This window comes from Elephas maximus, chromosome 21, assembly GCF_024166365.1.
Source record: "Elephas maximus indicus isolate mEleMax1 chromosome 21, mEleMax1 primary haplotype, whole genome shotgun sequence".
Lineage (NCBI taxonomy): Eukaryota > Metazoa > Chordata > Mammalia > Proboscidea > Elephantidae > Elephas > Elephas maximus.
In genome coordinates, this window is record NC_064839.1 from 17,149,521 (window position 1) to 17,166,847 (window position 17,327).

Here is a 17,327-nt window from a genome sequence, read left to right on the forward strand (position 1 = left end):
TTTCTAACAAGTTCCCAGGTGATGCTGATGCTGCTGGTCTGGGGAGCCACACTCTGAGGAACACTGGTCTGAGGCATCTATGGCTCCAGTTCTGGAAGACCAGCCCCTCTCACAGGGACACCTTGCCCTCCTCTCCACTGTGTCCCCACACTGTCTGCCTTCACTCCCACTGCTCCCAGGGGCCTAACCCACCTGGATAACTGGGGATGTCATGAAATGCCTGAGCTCCTGGCCTCTGGGGCAGCCTGGACATAGCTGTTCTCTTTGTCCCATGGCATGCAGCCCCTTAGAGATTTGAAGGCAGCTACATAATCAGGACTCTTTTGATTGCAAGTGACAGAATCTCAACTCAATCTAGCTTAACAGAGGATTTACTGGTTCTTGAAAAATCCAAGAGATAGATCTAGGGCCTTCAGGCACGGTTGGATCTAGGAGCACAATCAATGCCATCAGCAATCAGCCTCCCCACTCTCCTAAGCTGCAAGGTAGACACTTAAGTGCTGAGTGCATGTCAAGATAAGGGGATGGCAGTAGGAGTGTCAGATGTCCCTTGTCCCTGCTTCCTCATCCCAGGGCTTGTGTATAAAATGGGACTGGCACATTCATGGACAGCAACATGGGTTACAGGAGTCACAGGGCTTTGAGGGCTTTTGATCTAGCCCACTGCCTTAAAGCTGGGCTGTTTCATGGGTGGGAGGACTGACCCACCCCAGGAACTCTCCATGGGCGAGATGGAGGAAGTTGTATTCCGTCGGTCCTTGGGAGGGGCAGGAAGGGGAGACCCTGTAGGGGGTGAGTTTCCTGAAAACACTTTCGCAAGTAATCAAAGACGGTTGTGAAATGACCTTCTTTTGTCAAAAATGAGAGAAAAACCTCAACTCAAACAGGTTAAGCCAATAAATAAATAAATAAACAAAAACCCCAGTTGCTGTGGAGTGGGTTCTGACTCACGGAGACCTCGTGTGTGTCAGAGTAGAACTGTGCTCCATAGGGTTTACGATGGCCGATTTTTTTTCAGAAGTAGATTGCCAGGTCTTTCTTCTGAGATGTCTCTGGCTGGGCTCAAGCCTCCAGCTTTTGGGTTAGCAGCCTAGCACATTAACCTTTTGTGAGTTTCTTATGTCCATGTTCAGGTACAGCTTGATCTAGGAGCTAAAGATCACCAGTACCCATTTTCCATCCATTTTTCTCTCAATTTTTTGACTCTATTTTTTTCAATCCTTCCTGGGCAACTGTCTTAGGCTGGGTTCTTTAGAGAGGCAAAACCAGTACAGAGTATAAATATATATAGACAGAGCTATATAAAGGAAATGGCTAGAAAGTTCCAAGTTTGTGGGTCAGCATGGAGGCTTCCCCTGACTCCTGCAGCCACACACGCTGACGAATCCAAGATCAGAAGATCAGGTAGCAGGTAAGCTGGTAGCTCAAGTCCCAAGAACCGGAGGTCAGATGAACAGGAGCCAGCTGCAGGAGCCAGAGTGAGCAAAAGACAGCATGGTTTGCCGGCAAGACCACCTATATTGGATGCAAACCACACCCCCCAGGAAACTCCCTTTCACCCGATTGGCTGCTCACAACAGATCTCATCATGGAGGTGATTACATCGTTAAAAAGCTGCCAGACTACATCATAACTGCCAAACCACTGAGGGTCATGGCCCAGCCAGGTTGTCACACAACCTTAATCTCACAGTAACTAACTCCCTGGCAGCTCCAGGCTCGCATCTCCCAAACACCAAGGCCAGCTGGAAGAGGTGTCCTCCCTCTCAGCAATGGGTCCAGTCAGAGTCCCAGGATTGTTTCTCATTTTCTCTGATTGGCTGACATGCCCATCTCTGCACCAGTTGCTATGGCCAGGAGTGTACAAGATTCCCAGTGGCCTGCTCTGAGTCTTACACACACAGCTCCATAGCTGGGAATGAACTGTAGGGACACGTGAAGGTAAAGGAAAATTGGGAAGCTCTGCCCAGGAGAAGAGGAAATGCATGCTGGGAGGCCCACCCAACCAATGTCAACTGCTGGCGCCTGGGGTCCCCTCCTCTGCTCCTGCCTGTAGCCTCCAGCACCCAACCTCCCAAATCCTAAAGGCTACCCAGCCCAACAGGCCCTGGGCGAAAGGAAGAGGGCGGTGAACACATTCTCTCCTTAGTCTCTCTGGGTCTTCCATCACTTATCAGGCCAACAAGCAATTCCTTTGATCACAGCAAAAGGAGAAAAAGTATTTAAATCACGGCCTGTAAAGATTTGCTAAGCAGAAGGTGGGGAAGGCTGTGGGTGGCAGTTTTCAAAGCAGAAACCTGATTTCAGTCTCCAGACTTTCTTGTCTGTCTGAGCATGGTAAAGGAGGATACACTTTTACACACTGGCCTGCGGCTTGGGCTTTCAGCCCTGAGGCTGGTGGGGGCGGCTCCCCATAAGACTTGGTGGGAGGGACATTCTGCAAGGAAAACCTGTTGCCGTCAAGTCAATTCTGACTCATAGCAACCCTACAGGACAGAGTAGAACTGCCCCATAGGGTTTCCAAGGAGTACCTGGTGGATTCAAACTGCTGACTTCTTGGTTAGCAGCCTTGCTCTTAACCATTACGCCACCAGGGTTTCCTCTGCAAGGAGAGCAGCAGCCAAGCCTTTGATTATCATGAATCGCACACCATTGAGGCAGAACGGTCGGCCAGAAGAGAGCACTGAGCTAGGTGTCCAGATGACTGTGTTACCACTGACCCTCTGTGTGACTTCAGACTTCCCCCTCCCCTCTCTGAGCCTCAAGATCCCTTCCGTATAAGGGCCTGGGCTAAAATTCAGAATCCCGCACCTTCCTCCATCAGGACTACTTCGTTTACACGAGCACCTGACTGTCATGTACAGGGATTCCCTTTTCCTAACTTTAATGCACTGAATTTAATAGGCAACATTTATGTCAGCACCAGAAACGGACAAAGAAACCCCACAGTATCACAGCCATAATAAAAAATTTTTAAAAAGCTATAAAAATAAATAGCAACAGGTCATTAAATTCTAAATAGATTCTGTTGCCCATCGAAAGCAGCAAGACCAACCAGCTCTCTCTTTGTTAAAAACCAGAGCTGAGTGATCGTGAGGGAGGTCAAGGGAAACTTTCTTCTAGTCATAATCAGAAGAACGAAAAAGAAGGAAATCAGGGATTGAGGTCTTCCCCTGAGTTCAGAGTCTAAGGACAGTGGTCACTGGCCAGGCCGCGCCCCCATTCTGGGACAGACTACACCAGATGAGCTGGAGGCCCCTCCCTGGGCTGGCCATCCAGGTGTTCACCTGGCTGTCCAGGTGTGCCCTGCACAGTGAGTGAGCTCACCATGTCTGTTGTGAGAGCAGGTGTGGAGTGGGGAGGGCAGCTAAGTGTAGGGCCCTGTGCACTGAAGAGATCACACGCCCACGGAGCCGGCCCTGCTGGACACTCTCCTGGGCACCAAGGACAAGTGCGCGGTGAGCCATGCTTCAAAGGTGTCGCACTGGAGGCGGAGTCACTGAACAGACCCCGAGGCGATTTCTCACAGTGATGGGTGATGTTGTTAGTTGACATCTAGTAGGTGATGACTCACTTCGAAAGCCACCTACAACAGAAGGAAACGTTGCCCAGCTTTATTCCGTTTTCATGGTTGTTGGTGTGCTGCAGTCCGTTGTTGTGGCTGCTGCTGGTACTTTGGATGCCTTCCAGCCTAGGGGGTTCATCTTCTAGTACTACATCAGATAATACTCTGTTATGACCCTTAGAGTATTCTTTTCTTTCTTTTTTTAAACATTTTATTGTGGTTTGGCTGAAAGCTTACAGAGCTAATTAGTTTCCTATTCAACAGTTGGTCCACAGGGTTGTCACTGACTAATTTTTGGAAGTAGATCTCCAGGCCTCTCTTCCTAGTCTGTCTTGGTCTGGAAGCTCTGCCGAAACCTGTCCACCGTGAGTGACCCTACTGGTATTTGAAATACCACTGTCGTAGCTTCCAGCATCACAGCAACACACAAGCCACCACAGCACAGCATATCTCCTGGTGATAAAAGCCAAAAAAAAAAAAAAAGCAAAACCCATTGCAGTCGAGTTGATTCCGACTCATAGCGACCCTATAGGATAGAGCAGAACTGCCCCATAGAGTTTCCAAGGAGCACCTGGTAGATTCAAACTGCTGACTTTTTGGTTAGCAGCCATAGCACTTAATCACTACCCACGGCTATTAAAGAAACAGAGGGAGGAGAAAGATGGGCAGCTCTCTGTAGATAAAGAGGTGTCACCGGGAGCAGCTTTGAGTCCAAAAGAGCCACCGTCACGGGAAGAACGCTCTAAGGAGACAGATCAGCACAAGGACTTGCCTGTCCCCCTCCTGGAAACAGCACCTCATTACTCTCTCTCCTTTGGGAAACCAGCCCTCCCTTTCTCTCAGTCCTTGCAGTACGAGTGGGGCTGGAGCACTAGCTGCTCTTGGGCCAGCGCTTCCACTTACTGGGCCTCAGTTTCTCTGCTTGTAAATGAAAGGGTTCCACTAGGTAGTGTGCAGAGGTGCTTGCCAACCTGACACTTTGGGATTTGTGAGACAACTGTTGTTTCGAGGGCTCAACCAAATAATCCCTTATCCAGCTTCCTCTGCAGTGGTTGAGTTTCTGCCCTATCTCAATGGGCCTTACAACACCTGTCTGAGCTACCCTTAAAGTGCAAGCCCCTTTCTACTTTCTCTTCCCTATTAGGTGGTCAGGAAGGGTCTGTTTCCTCCTATCTTGCCCTTGGCACCTGGATCTCATCCAGGCAATCAGTGAGTGGGCTCCACGGCTTGAATTCTTTTGTGAATCTTTAGTTCCACCCTGGTCCAAATCAACTCCTCTCCCCTTGCCGGCTGTAACATCTTCCTCACTGGTCTTCTTGCTTCCAGACTTGTCTCCTCCAGTTCATTCTCCACACGGCAGCCAGGGAGACCTTTCAAAATGACAAATCAGACCATATCAGCCCCCAACTCAAAGCTCTCACAGATTTTCCACTCACTCTTAGCATAAAATCCAAACTCCTCACCCCAGCCTACCTGGCCCAGCTTGATCTGGCCTCAGCCCACCTCCCGCCTCATTTCATCCTCCCTCCCTTCCTGCCATCCAGCCCCTCCGATCCTCAGACACATGGAGATCTTTCCTCCCAGCCCAGTGCTCATTCCCTGGCACCACTTTGCCTCTGGCTCTGCAGTACCTTATCAGCTGCACACTGAGATGACCCCAGGGGAAAGAGTCTAGGGTCCCAGTGGACCCCCGGCTGAACATGATAAGGCAATAAATGGGACCCAGAAATTTGATGACTGGACAATTCTATCCTAGGGGGTAGGTAAGAAGCCAAATGCACCATTTTGAAAAATGGATATTAAAAAACGGAACAGATTTATGCCTTCTTTTTTTGGAATGAGTTTTTTTTTTTTTGCTCCTGAACACGGAGAATGGAAGAAAGAGCCTGGAAATGGGAGGCAAGAGATCTCAGTTCAGTTCTTGGCTGTTCCACTCATATACTCTTTCTCCATCAACAAAATAACAGAGCTGGACCACAGTGGTGGTTCTCAGATAGTGTTCCATGGAGCCCCAGGGGGTACCCCAGAGAGGCCTCAGGTAGAGCTCCCTGGCCTCCCAGCCAGAATGGCTTGACTGTGGTCTCTCTTATGTGTTGGATTTCTGTATCAAATTTCATGTGAAGAAAAGACTCTGTGGCTTAAAAAAAAAAAAAGAGCCTGAAACTTTGACTGGATTAGCACTGTCGTCCTCTCCAGCCCAACTATTCCAAGACGCCCCATTAGAATGATGAACTCTGTTTCAACACATTTCATCCCATTTAGAAGCTCTGCAAAGCGTTCTCTGCACTGATTGTTTCCTGCGAACTGGCCTATTAACCCAGAGGAGCCACCCGTACCCTGGGACATGACTGCTGCTGAACATGACCTTCACGCTGGGGGACTGGGCTGTCTCTGATTGTTGAGATGTCTTGAGAGCCCATAGACGTGGTGTCCTGAGGTTGAGGAAGGTACTCTGAAAGGAGCTGACCAGGGTGGGCAGGCAGGATGGTGGAGTGGGTAGAGCACAGCCTTTGAAGTCAGACCCCAGCTCCACCCTTCTTTTAAGCCATGTGACCTTGGGCCGGTGGTCTGGTCATCTAACCTCTTGTCCTCAGTCTCCTCATCTGTAAAATGGGAATGGTAATAGTGCTTACCTCATAGGGCTTTGTAAAGGCTAAGGAGGATAGGTTTGAAAATGGCTGAGTCCAGTGCCTGGTGTGAATGCTCTCTCCCATGCCAGGTGTCAGTAGCCTTGGTATTAATGTTGAAGCTGCTTGGGGCCTCAAAGAGAATCCAGAGTGGACCATCACTGATCCCATTTCTCAGCCTGGGCAGCTCCTTTCAGGCACCCCTTCCGACAAGCCTTCAAACCCCACAGCTGTCTATGGACAATGTATCAGTAAGCCATTCTACATAACAGCCCCCAAAATTCAGCACCTTAAAACAACGTTAATTTTAGGGTTCACATGATTGAGAGTTGGCTGATTTCAGCCAAGCTTGTCCACATGTCTGGGGGTCACCTGGCTATCCACTGATCTTAATTACCCTTGGCTCTATTCCAGGTGCCTCTCATCCTCCAACAGGGTAGCTCAGGCAGGGTCTTCTCCTGACAGCGGCAGAAGCTCAAGAGTGCTAGTGACAACGGGCAAGGTCACTTGAGGCCTGGGCTTGGGACTGGCACGCCATCCTTTCTGCCGTCGCATCATGCTCCCTAAAACAAACGTCGAGGACAGCTCGGACTCATGGCCACCCCGTGTGTTACAGAGGACAGCTGAGTTCCACAGGGCTTTCTTGACTGTAATCTTTATACAAGCAGATCACCAGGCCGTTCTTCTGTGGCACTGTTGGGTGGGTTTGAACCACCAACCTGTTAGTTAGTAGACGAGCACAAGCCGTTTGCACCAATTAGGGACCTTTCTCAGACTCAAGGGGTGGGGAAGCTGACTGCGCCTCTTTAGGAAGAGGGACTGCAAAGTCACATGGCAACCAGGAGGGAAGAATAACTGGGGCCATTCTCGAAATTTACCACAGAAGGTTATTTTAAGGAGACGCCTGTAGGAAACTCCCTCGCAGAGCTGCTCCTGAGCGTTCACCTTTTATGGTCTGTTCCTGCAGGTTAGGGGAAGTGTGGGCGTTGGGTCAGACACCACACTAGCTGCGTAGGTGTGAAATGACTTGGTCTGGATTGTGAGCTAGTCCGAGGCCCCACGTTAACCTAATCACACATGCCCTCCCAGCCCCTCCCACTGGGTCAGCACCAGGAGGCAGTGCAGGCCAGGGCAGAGTCTCAGGTTCAAGTTGCAGCTCTGAGTAGCCTCCATATTTAGTGCATAATGAGTCTTGAATTCCTATTTGCTGCATCCACTCATTCTTTTATTAAAAGGCTTTGTTGTGAAATATAACACACCAAGAGAAGTACCTTAAGTAGAAATGTACAGCTTACCAAAGCAAATATCTTTGTAACCATCACTCAAGATTGAGGAGTAGAAACCATCTGTATCCTGAGACGCCTTACTGTGAGCCTCCATCTGAAGTCCCCCACCCCCAGAAGAATAACCACAGTCTGAACTTTTTATATTACCTCTTTCTCCTTTTTTTTTTTTTTAAGGAGTTTTACCACTGTCTTAGTCATCTAGTGCTGCCATAACAGAAATACTACAAGTGGGTGGCTTTAACAAAGAGAAATTTACTTTCTTACGGTCTAGTAGGTTACAAGTCCAAATTTAGGGTGTGAGCTCCAGGGGAAGGCTTTCTCTCTCTATCACCTCGGGAGGAAGGTCCTTGTCCTCAATCTTCCCCTGGTTGAGGAGCTTCTCAGGTGCAGGGACTCCATGTCCAAAGGACGTGCTCTGCTCCTGGTACTGCTTTCCTGGTGGTATGAGGTCCCCCACTCTCTGCTTGCTTCCCTTTCCTTTTATCTCTTGAGAGATAAAAGGTGGTACAGGCCACACCCCAAAGAAACTCCCTTTACCTCAAATCAGGGAGGTGACCTGACTAAGGGTGGTGTTATAATCCCACCCTAATCCTCTCAACATAAAATTACAATCATAAAATGGAGGGCAACCACACAATACTGGGAATCATGGCCTAACCAAGTTGATACACACATTTTTGGGGGGACATAATTCAATCCATGATAACCATCTATGTGTTGATATTGTTAGCCGTTGTCCAGTCAGCCTCTAATGAAGGGCGACCTCATGACAAGATGATAAGACCAAAGTCGATTGATAGGACTTCCTTCCCAGTCCGTTGTGGGCTAGAAGGGCTGCTGAACCTGTTCACCATCGTAGTTGACACACAAGCCTCCACTCACAGACGCATGGTGGCTACGCATGAGATCCATTAGTTGGGAATCGAACCCTGCTCTCCCACATGGAAGGTGAGAATTCTATCACTGAACCACCACTGCCCCCACCATCTAAGTAAGCATCCTTAAAGTCTATGGTGTAGCTTCATCTCTTCTTGAGCTTCATTCATTGGAGTCATACAGGACGTACTCTTGCGTGTCTGGCTTCTTTCACTCAAGGTTCTTTCAGCTTGTGAGATTCATCCACTGCATTGTAGTTTGTATATCCCAATTTACCCACCCATTTTACTGTTGATGGACATTTTGGCTGTTTCCAGTTGGAGGATCTGATAGGAATCAACCTGCCCCAAAATCCTACTGCATGTCTTTTGGTGAACATGCTTAAATATCTGTCTAGAGGGTATATTCCTAGGAGGAGTCCCTGGGTAGTACAAGTGGTAAATGTGCTCAGTTACCAACCAGAAGGTTGGTGGTTTGCATCTACCCAGAGGTGCCTCAGAAGAAAGGCCTGGCAATCTATGTCTGAAAATCAGCCATTGAAGACTCTATGGAGCATAGTTCTACTATGACACACATGGGGCTGCCATGAGTCAGAATTGACTGGATGGCAACTGGTTTTTGGATATTCCTACAAGACGAATTGTCGAGAATTGTATGGCTTTAGGAGATGGTGCCGAATAATTTTCCTAAGTGGTTGTACCAATTTACACTCTAATCAGCAAGCTTTGTTGTTATTGTGTGCCATCAAGTTGTTTCTGACTCATAGTGATCCTATATGACAGGGCAGAACTGCCCTATAGGGTTTCCTAGGCTATAATCTTGAAAGGAGCAGATCACCAGGTCTTTAATTCCATGGAATGGCTGGAGGGTTCAAATCACCAACCCTTCAGTTAGCAGCCAAGCGCCTACCCATTGAGCCACTAGGGCTCCTTTAGCAGGGTTAGGGTATTTCTCTTTTCTTTTTTCCTACCACCGCCCCTCCCCCTTTTCCTCTTTCCATTTTATTTTTTCTTTCAACCCATGTTTACTGATGAAGTTGACGGGCTGGGCTCTAGGTGTCTAATAGGGAATTAAAAAGAAGTCAAGATGTGTGTCCCTGGGCGTCCTCTTCTGCCTCCTCTGGTGGGCAGATGGGTGGGAAGCCCCAGCACCATCTGGGTTCTCAAAAGGTCGGAGGTTCCAAAAAATAAATCAAGAGAACTATACCATTTACACTAGCCCCCAAGCTGATAAAATACCTAGGAATTAACCTAACCAGGGACATAAAAGGCTATAGGGTTGCTATGAGTTGGAATCGACTCGATAGCACCTAACACAACAACAATGAAAATTATAAAACGCTACTGCAAGAGACTAAAAGAGACCTACAAAAATGGAAAGACATTCAGTGCTCATGGATTGGAAGATTTAATATAGAGAAAATATCAATTCTGCCTAAAGCAATCTACAGATACAATGTAAAAAAAAAACCCCGATACAAATCCCAACAGCTTTCCTTACTGAAATAGAAAAACTAATGACCAACTTTATATGGAAAGGAAAGAAGCCTTGAATAGCCAAAGGAATATTGAAGAAAAACAACAAAGCAGAAGGCCTCACACTCCGTGATATCAAAACATACTATACAGTTGCCGTAGGGTCAAAACAGCCTGGTATTGGTTCAATGATAGACACATAGGCCAATGGAATAGTCTTGAGAACCCAGAATTAAACCTAGCCATCTGTGGCCAACTGATTTTCAACAAGGGTAAAAGTCCATTCAGTGGGGGCAGAAACAGTCTCTTTAATACATAGTGCTGGCAAAACTGAATATCCACCTGCAGAAAGACGAAACAGGACCCATACCTCACACCATACACAAAAAACAACTCAAAATGGATCAAAGACCTAAATGTTAAAACTAAAATTATAAAATTCCTGGGAGAAAACTCTGGGACCTAATCTTTTGTAAAACTAGAATAACAAACATAACAACATATAACAACAACATAACATAACAACAAACGTATGAATAGAAGAAGATAATATAGATAAAATTAAAAATTTATGCTCATTGGAAGACTTTATTAAAAGGGTAAATAGACAACCTATAGACTGGGGGAAAAAATTCAGAACTGACTTACTGATAAGGGTCTGAAATCTATAGAAAACTGCAGCAACTCAATAACAAAAAGACAAACAACCCAATCACAAAACGGGCAAATGACATGAACAGAACCGTCACCAAAGGGGACACCCAAGCAGCCAGCAAACATAGAGAGATGCAAATCAAAACTACGATGAGATGTCATCTCACCCAACGTAAAATGGCGTTGATTAAAAAAGATAACAGCAAATGTTGGCCAGGATGTGGGAAGACTGGAACCCTTACCCACTGCTGGTAGAACTGACTGTGAAGTGGTACAACCACTCTGGAAAACAGGTATGGTGCTTTCTCAAACAAGTAGAAATAGAGCTACCCTATGACCCAGAAAGCCCACTCCTATGTATATAACCTGTTGTTGTTGTTGTTAGGTGCCATTGAGTCAGTACTGACTCATAGTGACCCTCTGGAGACCTAAAAATAATGATAAGAACAGACATATGCACACCTATGTTCATCGCTGGTTTATTCACAATAGCACATAAATGAAAACAACTGAAGTGCGCATCAATGGATGAATGGATAAGCAAATTGTGGTACATACAACAGAATACTACGCAACCATAAAGAACAACAATGAGTCCATGAAACATAACATGGATGGACTTGGAGGGCATACTGCTAAGTGGAAAATAAATCAAGCATACAGCAGTGGTTTATAAGGACAAATATTTCATGATCCTTCTTTTATAAGAAGACAAGAGCAGATAAACATAGAGACCAATGTTCATAAGTGGTTACCAGGGAGGGGAGGGGGGAAGGAAAAGTAGGCTGCAGATCGTAGAGGCTTGTTATTTTTGGTGATGGGAAAAGTGACACCGAATTTGGATGTAGTGAGCACAGCTCAACCAAAGTAAAACTGAGCGTGTGAGCACATATAGATGGGTATAGGCATATTGGTATACAGATAGGCACAAATGTATACACGGGTGAGAACAGACAGAAGTATCTGTTATTGTTGCTATTAGGTGCCGTTGAGTTGATTCCGACTCATAGTGACGCTATAAAAGTATTTATAAAACCAAAAAAGTCTGTTGCTGTCAAGTTGATTCTGACTTATAGTGACCCCATAGGACAGAGTAGAACTGCCCCGTAGGGTTTCCAAGAGGCACCTGGTGGATTCGAACTGCTGACCTTTTGATTAGCAGCCATAACTCTTAACCACTGCGCCACTAGGGTTTCCAGAAAAAAAAAAAAGGTATGTGTAAATACAAATATGTGAGGGCGGACACATACATTCATTGCACACACAAATACGGAAACTCCTTAGATATAACCAAACACTTTCCAAGATTGGTTTTCTGGGTTTGAAAATTTAGGGCCGTATTTTCACGGGACAGCTCAATCAATTGGCATAACAGTTCACTAAAATCATGATCTGCCTCCTAGTGAAGTGAGTAGCGTCTGGAGTCTTAAAACTTGTGAGTGGTCATCTGAGGTAAAACTACTGGTCTCTACTTACCAGGTGCAAAAACAGAAAGTAACCAAAAGCTTAGAAAGAAGTCTGTACAAGCCACAACCTCATCTACCCTGAGACCAGGAAGAACTAGATGGCATTGACGGTTCTGACCGAGGTCACAGTAGGCAGTCTCAAACAGAATGGGAGAAAAATGTGGACAAGGCTCAAATTCTTTAAAAAAAAAAAAGCAAGCCAGACAAACTGGAACAGCAGAGAACAAAGGACTCCCTGAGACTATCACCCTGAGACACTCTTTAAACCTAGAACTGAGCCTACCCCTAAGATCACACTTTAGCGAAACAGCAGCTTGGCACACAAAATGAAGGATATTACCTGTGAGATCAGTGCCCTACTTAAAAACCACCTGTATGAGACCAAAAGGTCAACAATTACTCAAAAGCAAAAATGAGAAGATGAGGGGGCAGGGAAACTAGAGCACTGGGAAGGGAGCAAACAGAACACAATTAAGAGAATGTGACACCTTGTGATAAATTTAACTAATGTCACTGAACAGTTGGTGAGGAAATTGTCAAATGGGAACCTAACTTGCCGCGTAAACTTTCACCAAATACTCAACAAAATATTATTAAAAAAATTTTTTTTAAAGGTCGGCGGTGGGTCTGGAGAGGAGCCTGGCGCCCACACCGTCCCTCCTGGAAAGCTAAGTGGCAGGGCCTCTGAGGGTGCCCAAGCCCGGTATTAGGGCTATGGCCTCTGCCCCACAGGGAGGGAGCCCATATCAAGTCCCCTCCCCCAGCAGGCAGGCCGTTAAACCTCTGGCCACTACGGGGGCGTGGGGGCGGGGGCGGCTCCTGGGCCCCTCTGTTCCTGGAGTCTCAGGGCGCCGCTTATTTTTCCCTTTTTTTTTTTTTAAGAGTCGTGTCACACTGGCCTCCTGATCAGCCAAGAAGGTGCAGGCGGTGACTGGCAGGGGGCGCGGCGGAGAGACAGGGAGGCCTCCCTCCGCCTTCTTGAAGCTTCTGGGCTTCGGGAAGTGGATGCCAGAGCAGGAAGCCAGAGAGCAGGGTCCTGAACCCCAAGAACTAGGGGTCGCGCGGGGACCCCCAACCATTGGGGACAGGACGGTTAAAAAATTAGCTAAGCATCAACGCTTTCCCAGCAAAGCTCTTTCCCACCAGAATGATTTCTAGCCTTTTCCAACAGTTTTTGAAAGCCTTCCCCCCACCACCTTCTTTTTAGAGAAATGCTCAATTTCCCTTGTTTCCTCCCTGTTCTGCGGCAAAGCCAGCCGAGCTTCCAGAGCCGCCAATACGGCGGCGCCACCTGGTGGCCGCTTTTTAAATTGAGGGGTTGGAGGCTCTCTAGGTCCCTCTTGCCTCCCGACGTCCCGGCGAAAGGGGCAAAAAGAAACGTTTTTATGACATTAAGTACAACAAAAATGGCCAGTAAGCCTATGAAAAGAATGTTCATCCTCAATAATAATAAATAAGTGCACATTAAGCCAGGGGTCACACTTTTTTGCCTATCCCATTGGAGAATGGTTTTAAAATGGAAATAGAAGTGTTGTGGAGGATTTAAGGAAATTAGCTTCTCTCCTATTTTTTCCTATTAGCTGGTGGGAGAAACGGTTAAGGGCTCATCTACTAACCGAAAGGTCAGCGGTTCGAACCCACCCAGCCACTTCACGCGAGGAGGACTGGGCGATCTGTCTCCGTAAATATTACCACCAAGAAACCCCTACGGTACAATTCTACTCTGTCACGTGGACTCTCTCTGAGTGGGAATCGACTTGATGGGACTCAACGACAACGTATTAGCTGGAGAGAGAGAAGTTACCTAACATATTAATTAAAGTGTTCCTACCTTTTCATTCGGGAGCCCTGGTGGTTAGTGGTTAAGAGCTCGGCTGCTAGCCAAAAGCAGTTCGAATCCACCAACTGCTCCTTGGAAACCCTGTGGGGCAGCTCTACATTGTCCTACAGGGTCGCGATGAATCAGAATCAACTGACGGCAACAGGTTTGGTTTTTTTTCGTACCCTTTAATTCAGAAATGACACTGTTAGATATTGTCTTAAGAGCACAAATACACAAAAAGACATAGATCAAGATGTCTGCTGCAGTGTTGCCCTATAATAAGAAAACTTGGAACATTTTAGGACTATTAAAATAACTATGGTATGTACATTAAAATTCAATGAAACCCTTAAAAGTAATGTGGTAGAAGGATGTCTTGTAGGGAAATGCAGATTACCAAACAGTGTGTTAAAGAACTACTTCTGTCCAAGGCTGCCCAGATGACAAGGTTTAAGTCTTTGGGTCCAACTCTGCTTGAAGCTACTCTATTCCTGGACCTTTAGATAATAAATTCCTCCCTTGCCGGGTTAACTTTGGGTTTCTGTCACTTGTAACCTAAAGGTCTCCAAGCCTTAAATGCAAGCTTCCGGCTCCTTCACTTCAAACAAGCCGGTCACTGGATATAGCAACAATGTAGACACAGTTTGCAAGGTGTCTTCTCAAAAGGCAGAGCTGGAGGGCACATCAGGGAGGGGGCACCTGGGGTTGGGTCCTTTCTGGGCCCAGACCTGGACCGAGGGTCCCCTGGGGCCGAGGACCAGGAATTCCTGAGGAGGGAGCTGCTGCTCTAGGACAAAGGTGCCTCAGGATTGCTCTCCGCTTTCCCTCTGTGGAAATGCTCCCGTGACTGGCTCCTTCACAACCTCTGTGACCCCCTCAAATGGCTCCTCCTCTGAGAAGCCCTCCTAACCGACTGGCTGAGGGAGAGCCTTTGTCCCAGCTTCCATTTACTCTGTGAGTGGCTCCCATCTCTACGAGGGCAGGGACTGAGCTGGTTCTGTCTCTGTGTGTCCCCAGCTGTTGGGTCTGGGACATGGTAGGAATGCCATCACTCTTTGTTTACTGAGAAAGTGAGTGTGTGCTCAGAGAGAGGGGTAAGGCTATTCTGGGTGCTGACCGGGAGGGTGGGGCTGGTCCAAGGCCCCTTTGGGGGAAGGACATTTTTGTGCTGTTATCAGGAGGACAGAGCTGATGGGCCATGACGCCCCCCAGGTGACATGCTGCAGGTTCCGGCCTGATCAATCCAGAACACTCCCTCCGTTTGGAGATCTTAACCTGGTATCAGGGTATGAAGTCAGGAGCTGGAGCCTGGGTACCACCTCACGAATGGTGTGCTGAAAGTCAAAGACGGTCAAACAAAGCCGAACCAGGCCAAGAACTAAGGAGCTAGAGAGCGAGCGGGCTGAGGTGCAGGTCTGGGAGTCCGGGAGCCCTGGGCCATGGGGACAAGCATCAAAGGGCAGAATTTTCAGTGTGCTTGGGCGAGACACCAGGTGGCTGGAACAGTGCAAAGACAGCATTGGATGACCCAAGCCACATGACCAGACAATTCCTTTTACAAACTTTCCAGTACTTCTGAGCCCTGGTAGCCCAATGGTTAAGAGCTCAGCTGCTAAGCAAAAGGTTGGCAGTTCGAATCCACCAGGTGCTCCTTGGAAACCCCATGGGGCAGTTCTACTGGGTCCTATAGGGTCGCCGTGAGTCAGAACGGACTTGGTGGCAACGGGTCCTGCATAAATCCAAGTGAGGCCTCAGCTTGGTGATAACGAGTCTCTAATTCTTCTCTCTGTCTCTCTCCCTTCTCTCTTAGCAAAGGATGAGCAGGTCTCAGACTCAGACCCTCACTCAGGCAATGGTCTAGCTGGGGTGTAATTACAGCAATATTTTCTGGTTGTGTTTATAACTACCTTCTAATTACAGCTAGTGATTCTGATTTTCCCCTTTGGGTAGCAATATGAAGTTTCTTTTTCAATAAATTTGCAGAAATAAAAGGAGACTACTTGAAAGAAGATGGTGAGTAGCTGGGAAGACAAGTGGTGGCATTGTTGGGCCCCAGAAGGGCAGGGGTGTGTGAGCAAGTGAGAGGATTGTGAGGTGGCAGCTTTTGTGTGGCTGCTGCCCGCCAGCATGGCTCAGCACGTCCTGGTTCCTGAGGCCAGGAGAGGCCTGCTTGGGGATGTGTTGAGTCCGCCCCCTTCCACTAGCAGGTGGAGTTGGAACTGGTTTTGTTGCTCCAAGGCAGGGTCACAGCTAGGTAAAGTCAGCTTGTGAGCAGAGCTAAGGGCATGCTAGGCCTTGGGGTCTGGAGCCCACCCTGAACTAAGCCTCTCACCCTGGAGCTGGGAAGCCCTGCCAGGCTGGCTGGCCCCTTCCCTGGCCTTGATGCTGATCCAGCACCCCCAGGTCCAGCTGGATGACCCCGAGGGCCTCCTAGAATTGGAAACCGGGATTGTTCTGTCTGGCCTGCCTGCCAGAGCATATCACTTTGATGTGGACACTCCAGGTCCCTGTCTTACTGTGTGGCCTTGAGGGAATCACCTCCCCAGGTATCAGTTTCCCCACTCTCTCTTTTAGCAAAGGATGAGCAGGTCTCAGACTTAGGCCCTGACTCAGGGAATGGTCTAGCTGGGGTGTAATTACAGCGAGAGTTTCCACTGTATTTATACTTTATAGCTACCTTCTAATTATAGCAGGGATGAGAGAGATGACCTTTAAAGGCCCTGTGGGTGAGAGGACCAGGGACATATGCCCTCCCCTCTCTGCCTGCCCCAATGTGGGACTAAGTGAAATGTATAAGTTTGGAGTCAAACAGGCCTGGGCTTAATTTCCTGTTCTACCACTTGTTAACTGTGACCTTGGGCAAGTCACTTAAACTGTCAGGGTCTCTGTGTGCTTGTCTGTAAAATGGGATAGTAGCATCTCAAGTAGAGCTGGGCTAGGGGTAATAGGAGTACAGCCCCAGACATACAGTAAGGCTCTGAAAGTCCTGGGCTCCTTCTTGAAGTATCCTTCTCCTTGAGTAAACAGAGAGGCTTGAGGGCTTTCTCTGTCCAAAGGTGTCCCTCCTACTTCTAAATTTCGGGGTGGAGCCTGAGTGAGGCGCTAGAATTGTTGCCACATGGTGTCGCTGTTGAACACATCCTGGTGCAGTTTAGTGAACGCTTGTTCACTGCTATGGCGATCTCTTTGCTGGGTCAGATCCTTGCTCAGTCAAACTGGTGCCCCATATTAAGCTTCCCAAGTTACAACCTGTCATTTCACACTTATAAGCTCAGACAGATGGCTTGGTCTGCAGGGGCTTCCAGCCTCAGCACATATTGGGCCCAAACCAGCCTAAACCACCAGCTCCAGGCCCTGTGTTGAATTAAGGTCATTGGTCCAGACTCCCCTTCACACTGGGACCCTTGATATCCTTTCCTGACAGCAGACTTCAGATCCTAACCCACGAGAGAGCTTCCTAAGAACACTGCCATTCAAAAGAGAAAGTGTTGAGGATTCCACCTCTCCTCTCTCTAGAGGCTCCGCTGAGTATCCCGCTCCACCTCCCTCCAGGGCTG